The sequence below is a fragment of the Mus musculus genome, chromosome 12 (assembly GCF_000001635.26).
Source record: "Mus musculus strain C57BL/6J chromosome 12, GRCm38.p6 C57BL/6J".
NCBI classification, from domain to species: Eukaryota; Metazoa; Chordata; class Mammalia; order Rodentia; family Muridae; genus Mus; species Mus musculus.
The window spans coordinates 36,525,091-36,542,463 of NC_000078.6; the positions used below are offsets into that span (position 1 = coordinate 36,525,091).

The 17,373-nt window shown below is 37.5% G+C and overlaps 1 protein-coding gene and 1 pseudogene across 7 annotated transcripts in view; both read left to right on the forward strand.

Annotated features, from left to right (window-relative positions):
* The window catches only part of Crppa (CDP-L-ribitol pyrophosphorylase A), a 308,929-nt gene that overhangs the window by 144,516 nt on the left and 147,040 nt on the right, over nucleotides 1-17,373 (forward strand). The gene's annotated exons all lie outside the window — the stretch shown is intronic.
* On the forward strand, nucleotides 14,219-14,837 carry Gm7252 (annotated as a pseudogene).

Genomic DNA, 17,373 nt, shown 5'->3' on the forward strand with positions numbered 1-17,373 from the left:
ACTTATCAGTGATCAAGTGCAGTGATTACAAGGCTGGAAGCTCCACCCCTTCTGGTCATACTGTAAATGCTTACAGGACTGTTTAGCGCTAAATGAGACGTTATAAGGGCTATCAACCTCCAATTTGATTCTACTTGAGAAAGTTGTCATCTACGTGCTGTTGAGGTCAAATATTTATAGAAAAAGGAGGCAGGAGGTCAACTAAGCTAGGGCATTTGACCAAAGCATTAGAGGATAAATTTTAAAAAAATATTTTCATTAATTAAATAATGACATGTTCAGTGTGAGAGTATGCATGTGTCAGAGTGTGTGGGTGCACAGGCACAAATGTACATGCGCATGTGCATGTAGATTAGAGGATAACTTACAGAAGTGGATTATCTCTGCCCCCATATTCTGGGGTTTGAACTTCTGTCGTGCTTGGTGCCTTCCTCTACTGAGCCATCTCGGTTTTAAGAGGTAATTGTTGGCACTGGGATAAGTAATGAGGAAACTCACATTTTCTCATATTGTCAATGATATACAGAGTAATCCTTTGAAATTTCTTGGTTTCTGTCATCAAAGGGACAATCAGATTTTGAGTTGATAATATTTAGGAAATTACTGACTGAAAGGAACAAAAATTATGTTCCTGATTTCTTGGTAGAGTCTATTGTATTTTATTTAAAATTTGTGCAAGTCTTTATTATTTAATTAATAAAACCCTCAGAAATGTTAGGATATCTTTAATGCTGGAGACTTTTATTGTTTAGGATAAACTGGTGTGGGTAAGCAGTCTCTAACATTCAGCTGAAGGAGGGAACAAAATTTCCACATAATGACACGGGAAAAATAAAGTATTTTGGAAAAAATTAAGAAACTTAAGAAAATAAATTTGTTGTTTTCTTTTTAAAAACTTGTTTTTTCCATAATCTTTTAGATGTAATCTTGCAGATATTGTGTAATAACACATTATGACAGGCTTCATTTCAAGTGGTCATTTTTCTATATGTGTAAGTTTAGGTTTTTTTTAAATTAAACCTTTGATGTTCAAAATACTGTCTGGAATCATCTATTTGGTCATAATTTTTCCCTTTTACATGATTTTATATTGACCTTCTTTGGCAAACTCTAGTGTTGATAATGACATTGTTTAAGGAATAAGCTTGTATTAGATTATTATATTTTTTATTCTTTGAGAACTTCATTTGCTGTACTTTGACCACCATCTCATAATCTCATCCCTTCCTACCTAAATTTAAGATTAAGTTTTTTCTTCTTTCTCCACCAAGTTCAATTTCTGTTGCCCAACTAGTCTCAGGATTGGGGCCAGCTCTACTGTGGTCACAACATTTGAAGCAACTGACTGTCCCTTGTGTAATTATCAAATGCTAATATCTCTTCAGCCTGCAGTGGGATCAAGAGTTCCCCCACCCCCAACCTACTATGCTGGAATCAAGAATTACTTTTATCAACCTAAAATCTTCATTTTGGTATATTTATGTATTTTTATAATAAGCCAGATAGTGTTGGTAATACTGGCTAGGTGATTAAAACAGATATTTGTACTAAAAGTAGAAAAATATTATTGAGGAGAATAATTCACAGTGCTGTGTTTTAATGAATTTGTGTGCATTTCGGATGCTGCTTATTGTTCCATACAGTCTTTTGTAAATGACCTTTAGAAAGACATCGTCTCTTACTACTACTAAAAATACGCATGTCTCTCAAAAGGAAAATATTGTCTATTTGGAAGAAAATACTCTATTATACATTAGTCCATGTAGAAGGGCTCACCATTTAGGTTGTGCAGCAAGAAAAGTCATCAATACATGTTAAAATTAAGTGCTTTCTTTCTCAAAACATTAAGTAAGAATACATTTGAATTTCTTTTTGAGGTGTGATTTTTTTTTGTTTTTTTAATATACATTGTATACAACATCATATTTCAAATGATATTTTCATATAACTACATAATTGTGCATTCACTCCACTTGTGCTCTGACCCTTCTCTTTCTCGCCACACGTCTCCCTCTCCTATTAGTTTGTCTCTTAGGAGCTAATGCTTCTGCTCTCAGTTTCTAAATACCTCCATAATTTTATATATCTGCATAAAATCTAGGATCCACAGAGGAGAGAAAACATAATATTTGCCTTTATGAGCCTTATTTAATCTTTTAGATACTTCTGAGCAAGTCCTTGCCTGTGTCTATGTTTGAAGCACTTCCATGGTTTTCCCTCTGACTGGTACAGCACTTCACATCTCGTGTAAAGATCTCTGATGGATTTGGAATTGGTCTTTGTTCACAGTGAGAGATGGAAGTCTAGGTTTATTATTGATGTGTACATATCCATATTTCCAGAATTGTTATTCATCAAGATTTTTCCTATGGTTGCTGTTGTTGTTGTTCTATATCTTCATCAAAAATTAGGAATATTTGGTTGGGAGTATGTGGATTAACTTCTGGGTTCTCCATTTGACCCCACTAATCTGTGTGTCTGTCTACACTGCTTTCATTATTATGACTATAATGTTTCTCTAAGCCAGGACTGGTAATTATATCCAGCATGGTTCTTTCTGCTTAAAAAGGCTGTAGCTATTTGATCTTTTATGCATTCTTATGAATTTTAGGATTTTTTTCCAGTTTCATAAACAATGCTACTGTTATTGTCAAATGCTCCCATTAATATGAATATGTTTACAGTTTTAATTTTGCCAATGCATAACATTGGGAGAGCTTTCCAAATCTTATAGTGTCTTCTTCAGCTTTTTTTCTTCTGTGTTTAAAATTTTTATTGTAGCGGTCTTTCACTTCCTTAGTTAGGTTTATTCCAAGGTATTATTTTTCAAGCTCTCATGATCAGAATTGTTTTCCTCATTTCTTTCTCAGCGTGTTTATTATTGCTATACAAGAAATCTACTGAAATTTGAATGCTATCGATGTATCCTCCTCCTGTTGAAAGTGTTCATTAGTTCTAAGGGTTACCTGTTAGAATCTTTCCTGTCTCCTGTGTACCCACCAGATCATGCCGTCTTGCTCGTTTGTATACCTTTTATTTCTTTCTAGTCTTATTTCTTTTCCTAAAACCTTGAACATTCTCAAATAAAAATAGAGAAAGTCAACAGTTTTGTCTGCTTCTGAATTTTTTAGTAGAAATTCTTTGACTTTGTCTCACTTAGCCTACTGTTGACTGTAAGTTTGTTATTGTTTATAGCATTTTATCATGTTAAGTTACATTCATTCTATTCTTCATTTCTTAAGAGCTTTTACAATAAAAGGATGTTGGACCTTGTCTAAACCATACTCATGTGATTTCTATCCTTAAGTCAGTTTATGTGATTACAATTATTAATTTGTAGATATTGAAGTGTCTTATATCACTGGGTTGAAGTTAATTTCAGAGAGTTGAGTGATCTTTTTGATATGTTTCAATTTGATTTACAACTTTTTTTTTTGAGAATTTTGCAACTGTGTTTATCAGGAAAACTGTCATACCATTTTGTTTTTGTTATGTTTTCTTATCTGATTTTGATTGCTGTAATATTGACTTTATAAAATTGGTTGTGTTGCTTTCTTTTCTATTGTATGAAGTGTGTTTTGTTTTGTTTTGTTTTGTTTTGTTTTGCTTTTTATGTTGCCTGTTACTACTCAGTCTAGCCTACAAAGTATTTAAAGTTGTTTTCTGAGTTAATCACAGTTGTTCTTTGTGCCTTCTTAGACTATATGACATAAATTCATCACAGCTTACAGTGGGTTTATTATACATTCTGAGAAGGCCATATTTTAATGAAAATATATTTAGCATTCCATATCCTGCACAGCACTGTAGCTTAGCAACATATACTGTGGAGTATGTAGGTTGTTTTACCTGATGAGAGCGTCCACTGGTTGGACACTGACACCAACTACATTGTGTAGTATTATGAGGCTATCCTAGCATTCATCAAGGAGAAAATAAAAAATCAATGTTTGATTTCTATCAAATGCAGACTGCTGCCACACCATTGTGGAACAGAAATATTCAAAGTGAAAAGTCTCAGTCAGGATCATGTGCATTTGGCTTTCTTTGTCAGATTGTTTTTTGCTAGAGGATCCTCTGAAAGTTCTTTCAGTGTCTTTAAAACAAAAGCTATGGATGTAGGGCACATCCCATTTTTTTTCTTTTCTTATTTTGTTGTGTTCATGACTTCAACGATAACATATGTTCACAAATATATCATTTGAAAATATCAAAAATGAGTTTATAAAATGTAAATCAAATATTAAATTACTCAAGAAATAATTGGCTTAAATGAAGCAAGACTCAAAGGGCCTGACACTGCGAACTGAGGCCATGTGCAGAGACTTAGGATCAAGAGCTAATGACTTTTCCTGGGAAGTGGAGAAGAGTGATTTTAAAATGAAGATGCAGTACTACTAATATCTGTATTCTAGACTAGATTTTATAAAAATGACCTTGTAAAATCCTCACAATTCATATACTGTATCTAAAAAGCTTAGAAGAATTTTATCATACTTGGCTGTATTTCCACAGAACAGCTATTAAATAATGGGCAGCATATGACTTAAAGCTTAATTCTTCAGTATGTAGGAATGAATCACCCAAGCACCAAACCAATGACTAGGTGTTAAATTGTGGAAAAGTAGGAAACACATTTATAGAAGTTTACATTTGAGATTTAGAGCAAATTCTTAAATATTACTTAGTGAAATCATGTTTTCGTTTCTTTGATAGAAAAATAATTTTACTATAGTTATCTGTCGCACAACTCCACTTTTCTCTGACAGCATCCATAGTTTATTGGTGTTATCAGAAATGGGAAGCTTTTTGAATTTACCCTTACAAAAAATGTAAAGTATCAAGTGGAATTTTAGTGTCCTAAGAACATAATTATAGCATCAAAGGAATTAAATGGAGTTTAGTTTTTGTTAGTCGGAAGTAGCTTATAGATATACAAGATCAGAATATGTGGTCTTTAAAATAGTTCAGAATGTTTAGTATTGAACATGTCAGCAAATAAAATAATTTTTAAAAGTCCGGAAAACCATCAGCGGTTGACACTTGATACTTTACATGTGAGGAAACTGTCCCAAAGAAGTAAATTGTTTCCAGAAGGTTCCTCGGCCCACAGTGGCAACACCAGGAGTAGAATCAATTCAGTGTGCTGTTCAGTATATACTTGTAACTTTGATGCTTTCATGAATGTGTTAAATAATGGAAAAAAGATTAAAAATATACATATACACACATAGATGTATCCAATGTTCCTGACTAATAAAGAACAAATGTCAATTGGAAAACGGAGGCAGGGCCCTCTTTTAAGTATAATGGCTTCTTATTTTAGCTTCAGTCTTGAGGGCTTTTCTGGATTTAAGTTCTAAAATTCCCCAGTCTTGTTAAATCTCCCAGCAGATCCTAGATATGGATCCTTTACTTTGTCCTGTTTTGACTTTTCACCTTTTACTCATCTGCTTATTTAGGACATTTATGTTGCTAACCCTGTCACTCCTAGTCTGAAGTGATGCATTTTTCGAGGTATAAATCCTAGCAAGCAAAGGAGGGTGCCTTACCTCTCAGTGTTTCTATCCTGGTGTTTACTTCACAGTTCCTTTGCTTCAGGTTTCTAGATGACTTGTTCTTCTTTGCAGTGTCTGTTGCAGCTTGGGAGTCAGCCACTGGCTGGACCTGGGGTAGTTACTAGTCCTGGTTCCACTATGCTCTCAGTTGTATTGCCTTTGTAGCCCCGTGAACACTTCTGAATTTTTTTCTGAAAGATTTCCTTTGTATTGTATGTTAAGTATTTATGCTTTTTTACTTCAGTTTATTGGCTTTCTCTTTCCTGCCTGCATACCACCTCAGCAGAAATGGAATTACATGTGCAAGTTTTACAAATTCTTGTCTTATACTAATACAGTAAGTCTCAGGTATTTCCTGCCTAAGTCAATAATAAAACTAAGATAAATACTGGTTAAAGAATACTTTTGGAGCCTTTACAACTGTGGCAATAAAGGAATTAATTTCTAACACAAAGATGAGGAAGGCTGACATCATTCCTGTGAGGGGTGTTGAATAGAGAACTGGCTGTGTTGCTATAATTTGAGACCTTTGCTTATGGCTAAATGGTGAACGGAAAGCTCATGTTGTGGAGTAGAAAGTGGCAAAGATTAACTGTGATGAACATATAACTGATGAAGTACACAGAAATGATTCTCATAGAAACACCTTCCTCCTGTTAATCCCGTTAAAGGATAGAGCTATTTGTTTTCGGATACAATAGTGTTCTAATGAAATCTGCAAATAGAATGGAATCGGGAGGACATTTTTCTAATCTGTATAAATATATTTTTCCTAATTAAGCATGGGTTTAGAACCTGCTAATTATTTCCCCACTTTCAATAGGCTACTCAGCTTGGTTCAGTGAGCAAAACCATTTGCAATTTTTTTTTTTTTTGCCATTGTGATCCTAGTTAATCAGTTTGAAAATTGACATGTGAAAGCCACGAGGCCAAGGTAATAAAATTGGACTGCTTTGTTAAGGAGCTTATATTGATGTTAGCCCTAGGAGGAACTGGATGACTGACTTTGTCACTCATTAAAATAAATCCACTTGGTTCAGTGGAAGAAACGTATTTAACATGTTAACTATTACCATGCTATGTAGGAAGCTTATCAAACAGGTTTATGTGACTTATAATATAGCTGCTCTCTAGATTGCTGATCTCATAATTGATAATTTAGGCTAAAACTACCAAGGGACTGAGGACAGAGATTGTGTGTAATATGTTTTCCCAAGTAACTATTCTCTACGTGTGTAGAGATGTTGCTATGGTAATGAGTGCTCAGACTGCAGAGGTCCTCAGAACTCTGTAACGTTACTTTTTTGTAAACACTTTTTCACTCTTAATAAATATATATGTGACATAAATATATATGTGACATAAAAATATGTGACATAAATATATATGTGACATAATATATATGTGACATAAATATATATGTGACATAAATATATATGTGACATAATATATATGTGACATAAATATATATGTGACATAATATATATGTGACATAAATATATATGTGACATAAATATATATGTGACATAAATATATATGTGACATAAATATATATGTGACATAAATATATATGTGACATAAATATATATGTGACATAATATATATGTGACATAAATATATATGTGACATAATATATATGTGACATAAATATATATGTGACATAAATATATGTGTGACATAAATATATATGTGACATAATATATATGTGACATAAATATATATGTGACATAAATATATATGTGACATAAATATATGCTTAAGAGTTTCTCTACCTGGATATTTTTGTGCTACCATCTTCTATTTAAATAATGAAATGAGGTTTAATAAAACCCTACTTTAGGTGGGTCAGTTTTGCAAAACTACTATACCTTTTAAATACTATTACATTTATATATTATACTTATATAATAATAAATAAATATAGTTTAAACAACATAAAAACGTGGAACCTGAACCAGGATGCATTATTTAATTGCATGTATTATTTGAGTTAATTTTTGTTTAGTTGAGAAAGTTAATGTATCCTCAGGTGACTAACCTGCTAAGGATTTTGGATCTGGAGTTAATGTTCAGGCAATAGGACCAGCTTCAGCACACTTTAACCAGTCCAGGTTGATTAGTGTCCGTGACCTTCAGTTCAGACCTCATCCATAATAAAATACCTATAAAAAGCCGTCCTATCTGAAGAAGTTGTGGTATTTTATGCTAGGTAAGTTCTGTATTATTTTACTTCAGTAAAGTACAGATATAATTGTATTTATCTTTAAAGAATTTTAAAATAAATACTCTTATTTTGAAATAAATACTTAAATAGTGACCATAGCAACAAGGGAAATGTTCTAGTTGCTATCTGCCCAAGAATTGCTGGTTTCTGTCCCTTCTAAATAAGTGGTAGATAAGGAATTAATAAATACTTGAGAAAAAATAGGTGCTAGGCAAAGTGACAGCAAATATAACTTCTGATGTTTAAAGTATCTAATGAGGCATGCATATAACTTGACTGTTTAGCCTATCAATGTCTGTTAAGGTGGCAGAGACTGGAGATAGAGCAGAGTCCAGCTCTGAGTATCAGAGGAAAATCATTACTTCATGATAGGGTGACAAAAAGTGGCTGGAGAACTGGTGGGTGGATCTGTAGTAGAAGGACTACACAAATAGGGAACGCTTGTGAATGTGGCTAAAAGTCAAGGGGGGACTTCTAACTTGAAGCTCCATACCACAGTTCTGTTCAGTGAAAACTGATGTGACTACATATGCATTTGATACTTTGAATGCAGTATAAAGAATGGATTACACTAAGCAGAAAGGTCCCTTAATGAAATGGTTCTCAGCCTTCCTAATGCTGTGACCCTTTGATACAGTTCCTCATGTGGTAACCCTCAATCATAGAATTATAAAATTATTTCTTTTCTACTTCATAACTGTAATTTGGATACCTTATGAACTGAAATGTAAATATCTGATATGCAGGATATCTGATATGTGATGGCAGTGGGGATCATCACCCACAGGTTGAGAACCGTTGCCTTGATGAATTCAGTTTATCTAGAAGAAACAAGCAGTTTTAGTGGTCCAAGAAATTATGATAGTGGTTTATCTGCCCTAGCAGCTCAGGTTTCATGGACTTGGGCAGGGAAATAGTCACAAAGTATTTAAGTATGGGAGGTCCACACTTTAGTTCTAGCATTTAGGAAGCAGAGACAGGTGGATCTCTGTGAGTTTGAGGCCAACCTGGTCTACATACAGAGCCTAAGCCAGTTAGGGCTACATAGTGAGACCCCTATCTTTTTTTTTTTTCAGTCCAGTCATTATTCTCCTCCCGGACTGCCCTCCAAATGTTCTTCATCCCATTCCTCCTTCTTTCCCATCTCCAAGAGGATGTCCCCACCCCACCCCCACCAGAGCTCCCCACTTCCTGGGGCCTCAAGTCTTTCTAGGGTTAGGTGCATCCTCTCTCACTGAAATCAGACCAAGCAGTCCTCTGTTGTACATGTGTCAGGGGCCTCATATCAACTGGTGTATGCAGCCTGGTTGGTGGCTCAGTGTCTGGGAGGTCTCAGGGGACAGGGGACAGATTACTTGAGACTGCTGGTCTTCCTATGGTGTCATCCTCCTCCTCAGCTTCTTCCAGCCTTTCCCTAATTCAACCACAGGGGTCTCTGGCTTCTGTCCATTGGTTGTGTATAAGTATCTGCATTTGACTCTTTCAGCTGCTTGATGGGCCTCTCTGAGGGCAGCCATGCTAGGCTCCTGTTTTTAAGCACACCATAGCATCAGTAATAGTGCCAGGCCTCAAAGCCTTCCCTTGAACTGGATCCCAATTTGGGCCTGTCACTGAACCTCCTTTCCCTCGGTCTCTTCTCCACTTCTGTCCCTGCAGTTCTTTTAGACAGGAATAATTCTGGGCCAGAGTTTTTGTCTGTGAGATGGCAACCCCATCCCTTGAAAACTAAAACAAGAGAAGACCAGCCAACAAACAAAAACCCAAAGCAAGCATGGACTTTGGAATGACCCTCTAGTAGAGACAAGAAAATGGTCAGAACGTTACCAAACCCAAGTGCTGCCTACTCAGGATAAGAATATGAAGTGACCTTAAAATAGATCACTTTTGCAGTTTTCGCAGATTCTGAATTGCTTTTACTGAATGTGTGGAAAGATGCTAGAGGTAGTGCAAAGAACTGTTGTATGCGAGCATGCTTAGACTGGAATGCTGTTTGCAACAATTTCATGTGTGATCCCTTGGAAAAGCAGATGTAATTCAATTTTCCAGAAACCACGGGTTTTATTTTATAGGATTCTGACACTAAGACTTAATTTTGAGTCACTGCTCGGGTGAAACACAGCAAGTTTTATCATGATATATCCCCCTGTCCTCCGCCCACTCATCCTTACTGGAGACCTTTGTGAATGGCAGCACCTAATGCATACACATCACTGAGTCTTCCAAACTGAATAATCCTATAGACTCTGCTGAGAGAGCCCTGAAGAGCACCACTGGCTACCTTTTTCAGTGTGTGTATGATCATGACTGAGTTCTCAGCATGGTGGCACAATACAGTCTAATGGAAACCTTGTGTTTTTTGCTTTTCAAATTTGGAGGAGATGGAATTATCACTCCAGTTGTAACTGTCAGAACCCTCCTAATGAATGTTACCTGCTAATGCATAGTATTAATGTAATTACATCAACATTAGTCATAGCAGACACTTATTGATGGTTGAAGAAATGAGTCACCATTCTCTTTTAAAAATAAAAGATCCCCTTTTATCCTGACAGCAGTTGTGAGAGTTGATTGTCATAAATACCATTATCCCCTGTTCAACAGTGAGCCTCATACTCAATCTACTTTACCACATAAGATGCCTGAGAAATGCCAGTACTTGTTCTTTTTGAGTAATTGAAACATATATCATTAGAAGAAAATGGGATCTTTAAAATAATTTAATAGAAAAGTCTCATTCTAGTACATTCCCAAACAAGAAGTAACTGAAATCCTTTGTCTGAAATTAACTTTTTATATGAGGAGTTGGCAGGTCATCCCTGTCTAGGGTAAGAATATCTTGGACTCTGCAAGCCATAGGAGCTCTTGCTGTAGAGCAGGGTAGCTATACCCAGTGTACACTTCAACTTCTCTTGGAATGGCTTTCAAAGTCTCGTGTCATAAAGGCTTGTCAACTTATCATGGACGTGTTGGGCCAGTTGCAAGAAGTAAGGCTATATAAGTAAGGTGTATACCCTGCTGTCTTACCTGTTCTCAGACCCAGAAGGTTGGAGTCAGATACTTTTGCACAAAATTTCCTAAACCCACATGCCAGAAGCATCTTCTCCTTATAAGCAAGGTCCTTGTGTGGGCTTTTAATCACAGTATGATGGAAAAATATTGCCAACAATTGGTAGTACTGGCAGTGTGTGTGTTTATGTGTAGCTTTTGCATCTAGTGATGTCATTAAGAAACTTTTGGAAATGTTTCATGAGGGTTTGGAAAAGTTTGAAGTCATGGGTTAAAGAGAGCTTAGAATTTGTGAGTAGAGCTTAGTAGACAATTCCTGTGAGGTCCAAATTATGGCAGCAATGAGTGCCTACAGGCAGTGCTCAAAATGTATGAAATGGGAAGATGGACTCAATTTGGAATCAAACTCTAGTCTAGTCTTGTTCCACAGCAACAAGGGATATAAATGCATTTCTGTCCATGCCCTGTGCCTTGCGACTCTGTGCATGCCTGAGTTGTAAACGGATGGGATAAAACCCCAACACAATGATCTTGCTCACTTGATTTTCCCATAAAGCTTTTGATAGAAATGATACCTACAATCATTTAAGTGACTGCACAATATAAAAAGATGTGAATTGTGGCATCAATCAAAAATCAATTCACATAAAAAGATGTGAATTATGACATCAATCAAAAACTCAAACTGGAGGAAGCTTAAATTTTGAATTCTTCCTTGTGATTTAAGTTGCCAATACCCATTATGCTTTCTATATTCTTCTGGATAATGAATACAATATTAGATTTATTATTTATTTTATTTGTGTGAATGTTTGCAATGTATATATGTATATGCACCACATTTACACCTGTGTCCATGGAAGTCATAAGAGGGCACTGGATTCCTTGAAAATGCAGTTACAGATGGTTGCAAGTCAGCCTGGGTGTTGGGAACCCAACTTAGATCTTCTGGGAGAAAGTGCTCTTCTTAACAATTGAACTATCTTTCCATCCCTGAGATGTGTCTTTAATGTGTATAGGTGTCTGAGGGTTTCCATTACTGAGAAGAGACACCATGATCAAGGAAACTCTTATAAGAGACACCATTTAATTGGGGCTGGCTTACTGGTTCAGATTATCATCATGGCAGGAAGCATGGCAGTGTCCAGGCAGACATGGTGCTAGAGAAGAGGCTAACAATTGTACATCTTGATCTGAAGGCAGTCCAGGCAGCTAGGAGGCAGGTCTCAAAGCCTAACAGTGACACAGTCCCTCCAAGAAGGTCACACCTCCTAAAAGTGTCACACCCTGGGCCAAGTATATTCAAACACATGAATTTGTGGGGGCTAAACCTATTCAAAGAACTATAATATATTTTTTGTCTGGATTTAAATCTGTATACCAATATTTGCCTGATGTTCATGGAGGACTAAAGCAGATGCTTTGATAGGTATACAAGTGATAAAACCAAATAGTGGAAACAAACCACTCAGTCACAAAGCATAACAGCTAGAGAACCAAAGGACGTATTAAAAAAAATTAACTGTGGAAGGGATACTCCTACCAGAGCAATATAGAGGCTGACTGTGGACATAGACATTTTTCTAAATCTCCAGATTCAATCAACCCTGTCTAGTCCCCAACTCAGTAGCAGAAAACTTGCTACTGTCTCCCTTTCCTCTCTCAACTCATCTCCAGTGGACCACAAAGATCTTCTCCCTCAACCATCCTTCCCCCAATTAGTCCTTGTTTCAGGAAGTAGTAAATAATGACCAGCAAGCTTCCCATGCTAGCAGACCTTATGGATCCAGCCAGATGATCTCAACTCAGCAGCCTCTTTTGGCTAAAACAGTCCCTTAGAGGATCACTGCTGCTAGCTCCATGCAATGACCATCCACCCATGGTCAGCCATCACAACACCCATTTACCCAGTAGAATCTAAACTCTTATAGCTTACAATTGATCAATCAGATTTATATATCAATAAATTATCAGTTTACAAGATGCCAATACAATAATTTCAGATAATGATAAAAGCTTTATCCCAATTATTCTAACCTTATTATATCATAACTACCTGTGACTGGTTAAAGCTATGCTGGTTTACATCCTCCTCCATCTTGCCTTCCTCCTTTCTCCATGAGATTCTCTCTGCCTCTGCAACTCTTAGTGTTGCCTCCCTTTTCCTTGTCCAATCACAGACCTCTTGCTGCCCTAATGTAATTGGACAGGGAAACTCTTGTGACAAGTCTATGGTCCTAGCCTCCAATTCTAGTGGGCAGCCCCTGCTTACAGACAGCCATGACTTTCAGAAAACTACTGGGGGTGGGAACGCCTGTAGACTTCCTTTGTTCCCCCTGATCCAATCCCCTAGTCTCATTCCTAGCAATAGAACACCTGTGGCAACCTTACCTGCCTCCCTCATTCCCATATCCTGTGAATGCCACAGATACTCACCTTTGAATGCCCACCCATTGCTTTGTCTCGGTTTCTAACCCCAGGAGGCACTTCCTGCTAATCAAAGGGCTACTGTCCCAAGGTAGCAAGTAGGCTGGCAGAAGATTTACATTTCTCCTTTTGCTCCTTCTGATGCAATTCCCTCAAATCTAGTGCTCTGTTCTGTTGCAGAATAAATTACAAAGATCTTTTTTCACAATCTTCCTTCCTTGCTTAACTCTTCTAGCTATCTGAGCTTACCACACCAGCAGGCATTCCCTGTGAACACATTAGCTAAGCAGACCAGGCAAAGAAGCTATCTAACTGAAGACCTTTACCAATTCCCTTTCTTCTCCAACCTCAAGCATCCAGTCTCATCCCTATCTCTGCATCAGAACACCTGCAGCAGCCTTTCTTAGCCCACTGCCCACATCTCATGTGGATCCCACAGATCTCCCATCATCCCAAAGGTCCCTCTGTCCACTTGCGCTTGCTTTATCCCAGGCCTCACTTCCAGCAGTCACTCTGCTCATCTACAGACCACCGCTACCTGGGAAGCAGACAGGCTGTCAGCAGATCTTCCTTGCTCCTTCTGTTCCCCCAGATCCAGTTCCCTAGTCTCATCCCCGGTGCTATAGTAGACCCCCTGGGTGGTCTCTCTTCACTGTCTTGCCACATTCTAAGGAGATGAAATGAACAGGCCATGGTGGAACAATTTATTCTCCTCCCTCTGTGAACCCCTTCAGTCATGTAGTCTATCCCCATTCCTAAGTTCTTAGTTCCCAACATCCAGAAACAACCTTCTTCATGAAACCCTCCAAAGGCTACAACTATCAGGTGCAAAGAAAAATTCCTACCAGAAAACACAGCCATCACACTCTCTGAAAATTGAGAGAGGAAACTGAAACCTAGGAACAAAACACCCAAGCAATGAAGACAAATCCGGAAATTAGCACCTAGACCTATAATCAACCCAGTTCCAGATATCTAGATGCCAGTGTAAAAAGACAATCAAGCTCTTCAGGTCTCAGGCGCTGTGGGAGCCGCGGGTTACCGTGCAGACATGGCCAAGTCCAAGAACCACACCACACACAACCAGTCCCGCAAATGGCACAGAAATGGCATCAAGAAACCCTGGTACGAATCTCTTAAGGGGGTTGACCCCAAGTTCCTGAGGAACATGCGCTTTGCCAAGAAGCACAACAAGAAAGGCCTGAAGAAGATGCAGGCCAACAATGCAAAGGCAGTGAGTGCATGAGCAGAGGCCATCAAGGCCCTGGTGAAGCCTCAGGCCATCAAGCCCAAGATGCCAAAAGGCCCCAAACTCAAGTGGCTGGCTTTCATCGCTCACCCCAAGCTTGGGAAACGGATTCGAAGCTACATGGCCAAGGGTCAGAGGCTCTGCCAACCGAAGCCTAAGGTCCAAACCAAGGCAGGGGCCAAAGCTCCAGCTAAGGCCCAGGCTTCAGCTCCAGCCCAGGCCCCCAAAGGTGCCCAGGCCCCTGTGAAGGCCCCATAGAAAAGGCTCCTGCCAGTGTGAAGACAGAGGGACTGCTGTGGCACACTTCCCCACACACTATTTGCACATGACCAGTGTCATATGCTGTTCTTACAAATAAACTCAGGCAAGATCTAAAAAAAAAAAAAAAAAAAAAAAAAAAGACAATCAAAGCAGCCAGTGCAGTATGTCTCCACTAGAGCTCAACTATCCTACCAGAGCAGGCCCTGAATATGTCATCAAAGCTGAAGCACAAGTAAGAGATCCTAAAACCATCTGTGTGAAGAAGAAAGATTACAGAGGAAATTAAGAAATCCCTTAAAGAAATCCAGGAAAACACAAACGGACAGTGGAAAGAAATGAACAAAACAGTTCAAGGCATGAAAATGGAAATATGATCAATAAAGAAAACATAACCTGAAAGAATTCTGGAAATGAAGAATATTGGAACTTGAACTGGAACCACAGAGGCAAGCTTCATCAGCAAAATACAAGAGATGGAAGAGAGGAACGTCCATTGATTCCACTGAAGACATATATAGAAGAAATGGATACATCAGTCAGATAAAATGTGAAATTTACTGACACAAACAGCAGGAAATGTGGGTGGGGCTGTTTCAATAAGTATGGCTCTGATAGATTAATGTGATTGAATGCTTAGCCATAAGGAGTGACATTATGAGGAGTTGTGGCCTTGTTGGAGGAAGTGTGCCTCTTTAGGGGTAGGCTTTGAGGTTTCCTATACTCAAGCTCTGCCCAGTAAGGAATTCAGTCTCCTCCTGGCTGCCTTCAGATCAATATGTAGAACTCTCAGCTCCTCCAGCACAATGTTTGCTTGCCATGCTTCCCACCATAATGGACTAAATCTCTGAAACTGTAAGCCAGCCCCAATTTGCTTTTAAAGAGTTGCCTTGGTAATGTAGTGTCTTTTACCGAAATGGAAATTTCAACATTATTTTATTGATTCTTTGTGTTGTTCTTTTTGTTTCTATTTGGTTCTTTGAAAAAAAAATCAACAAGATAAGCAAATCCTTGTCCAAACTAAAAGGCAGAGAGGGAAGATTGAAATTTAAAAAATCAGCAAGGAAAAGGAAAATCTAACAGATACTGAGGAAATCCGGAGACTCATGAGGGCATCCTTTAAAATCCCGTATTCCAGCCAATTGCAAAATCTAAAAGAAATGGTTGTTTTCTCAGTAGGTAGCACTTATCAAAGTTAATTCAAGATCAGATGAACAACTTAAGTAGACCTATAACCTCTAGTGAAGGAAAGCCATCAGTAAATGTCTCCCAGCCAAAAAACCCAGGGCCTGATGATTTTAGCACTGAATTCTACCAAATATTTTAAATAGAGGTAACTCTAATACTCCTCAAATTATTTCATGAAATAAAAACAGAATGAATAGTCCCCATTTTATTTTATAAATCCACAATTACCCCGATAGCCAAATCACATAAAGACTAACCAAAGAAAGAGAATTGGAGACCAATTCCTTTTATGAACATACATTTAAAAATAATCAATAAAATACTTGCAAAATGAATCCAAGAACACATTAAAAATATCCTCTGCCATGATCAAGCAGGCTTCATCACAGAGATGTCCCTATGGTTCAACATATGAAACAATATAAAAACAAACCTAAAGACAAAAACTACATAATTATCACATTAGATGCAGAAAAAACCTTTGGAAAAAAAAATCTAACACTGCTTCATGATAAAAGTCTTGGAGGGATTAGGGATACAGTAGACATACCTAAAGACAATAAAGACAACTTGCAGCAAGGCCATAGCCAACATAGCTGTAAATAGAAATGCAAACCCTTCCACTAAAATCAGGACCAAGTCCAGGTTGTCCTTTCTCATCCTACCACAAGGACGCTTGCTCAGCTGTGTTCACTGCTGTTATTCATAATAGTGAGAAACTGGAAACAAAATAGATTTCCGTCAAAAAAAAAAAAGAATGGATAAAGAAAATGTAGTACATTTACACAATGGAGTATTACTCAGCTCTGAAAAATTACATCATGAAACTTGCAGGCAAATGGATAGAATTAGAGAAAAAAGAAAAAACCATCCTGAGTGAGGTAACCCAGACCCACAAAGATAAATATAATATGTATTCACTCATGTGTAAAACTAGCTATTAAATGAGTAGTAACCAACCTACATTTCATACACCCATAGAGCTTGGCTATAGAGGAAGGGATGGGGGGATGATGATGTGGATGTCCCTGAGAGGGGGAAATAGAATAGATTTTATAGAGTGGATCGGGGCCATGTGGGGACAGGAATGAGAGAATCTGCTGCAAATGCGTAGGCTCATATGGTTGAGGAATGCTATGTGGGGATAATTGAATTGAGAAACATTTGAGCAAAATATAATAATAATAATAATAATAATAATAATAATAATAATATGAAACAAGATGACAGTAGTAACAACTTATCCATGGTAACGTTGAATTAAATATTTGTCAGTGAACATGGTATTGATCATAATGAAGGAGGCATTTTAGCAAAATTATGTACTTGTGAATACATTTATAGTCTTCATCAGAGCATTGGCGTTTATAAAGTAAGTATGAATGGATCTGACAGAAAAGAGGAAGTGCAGTGCAGTATTAGGGAATGTAATACCTTCTGCATGTCAAGAGGTGGATGGGTCA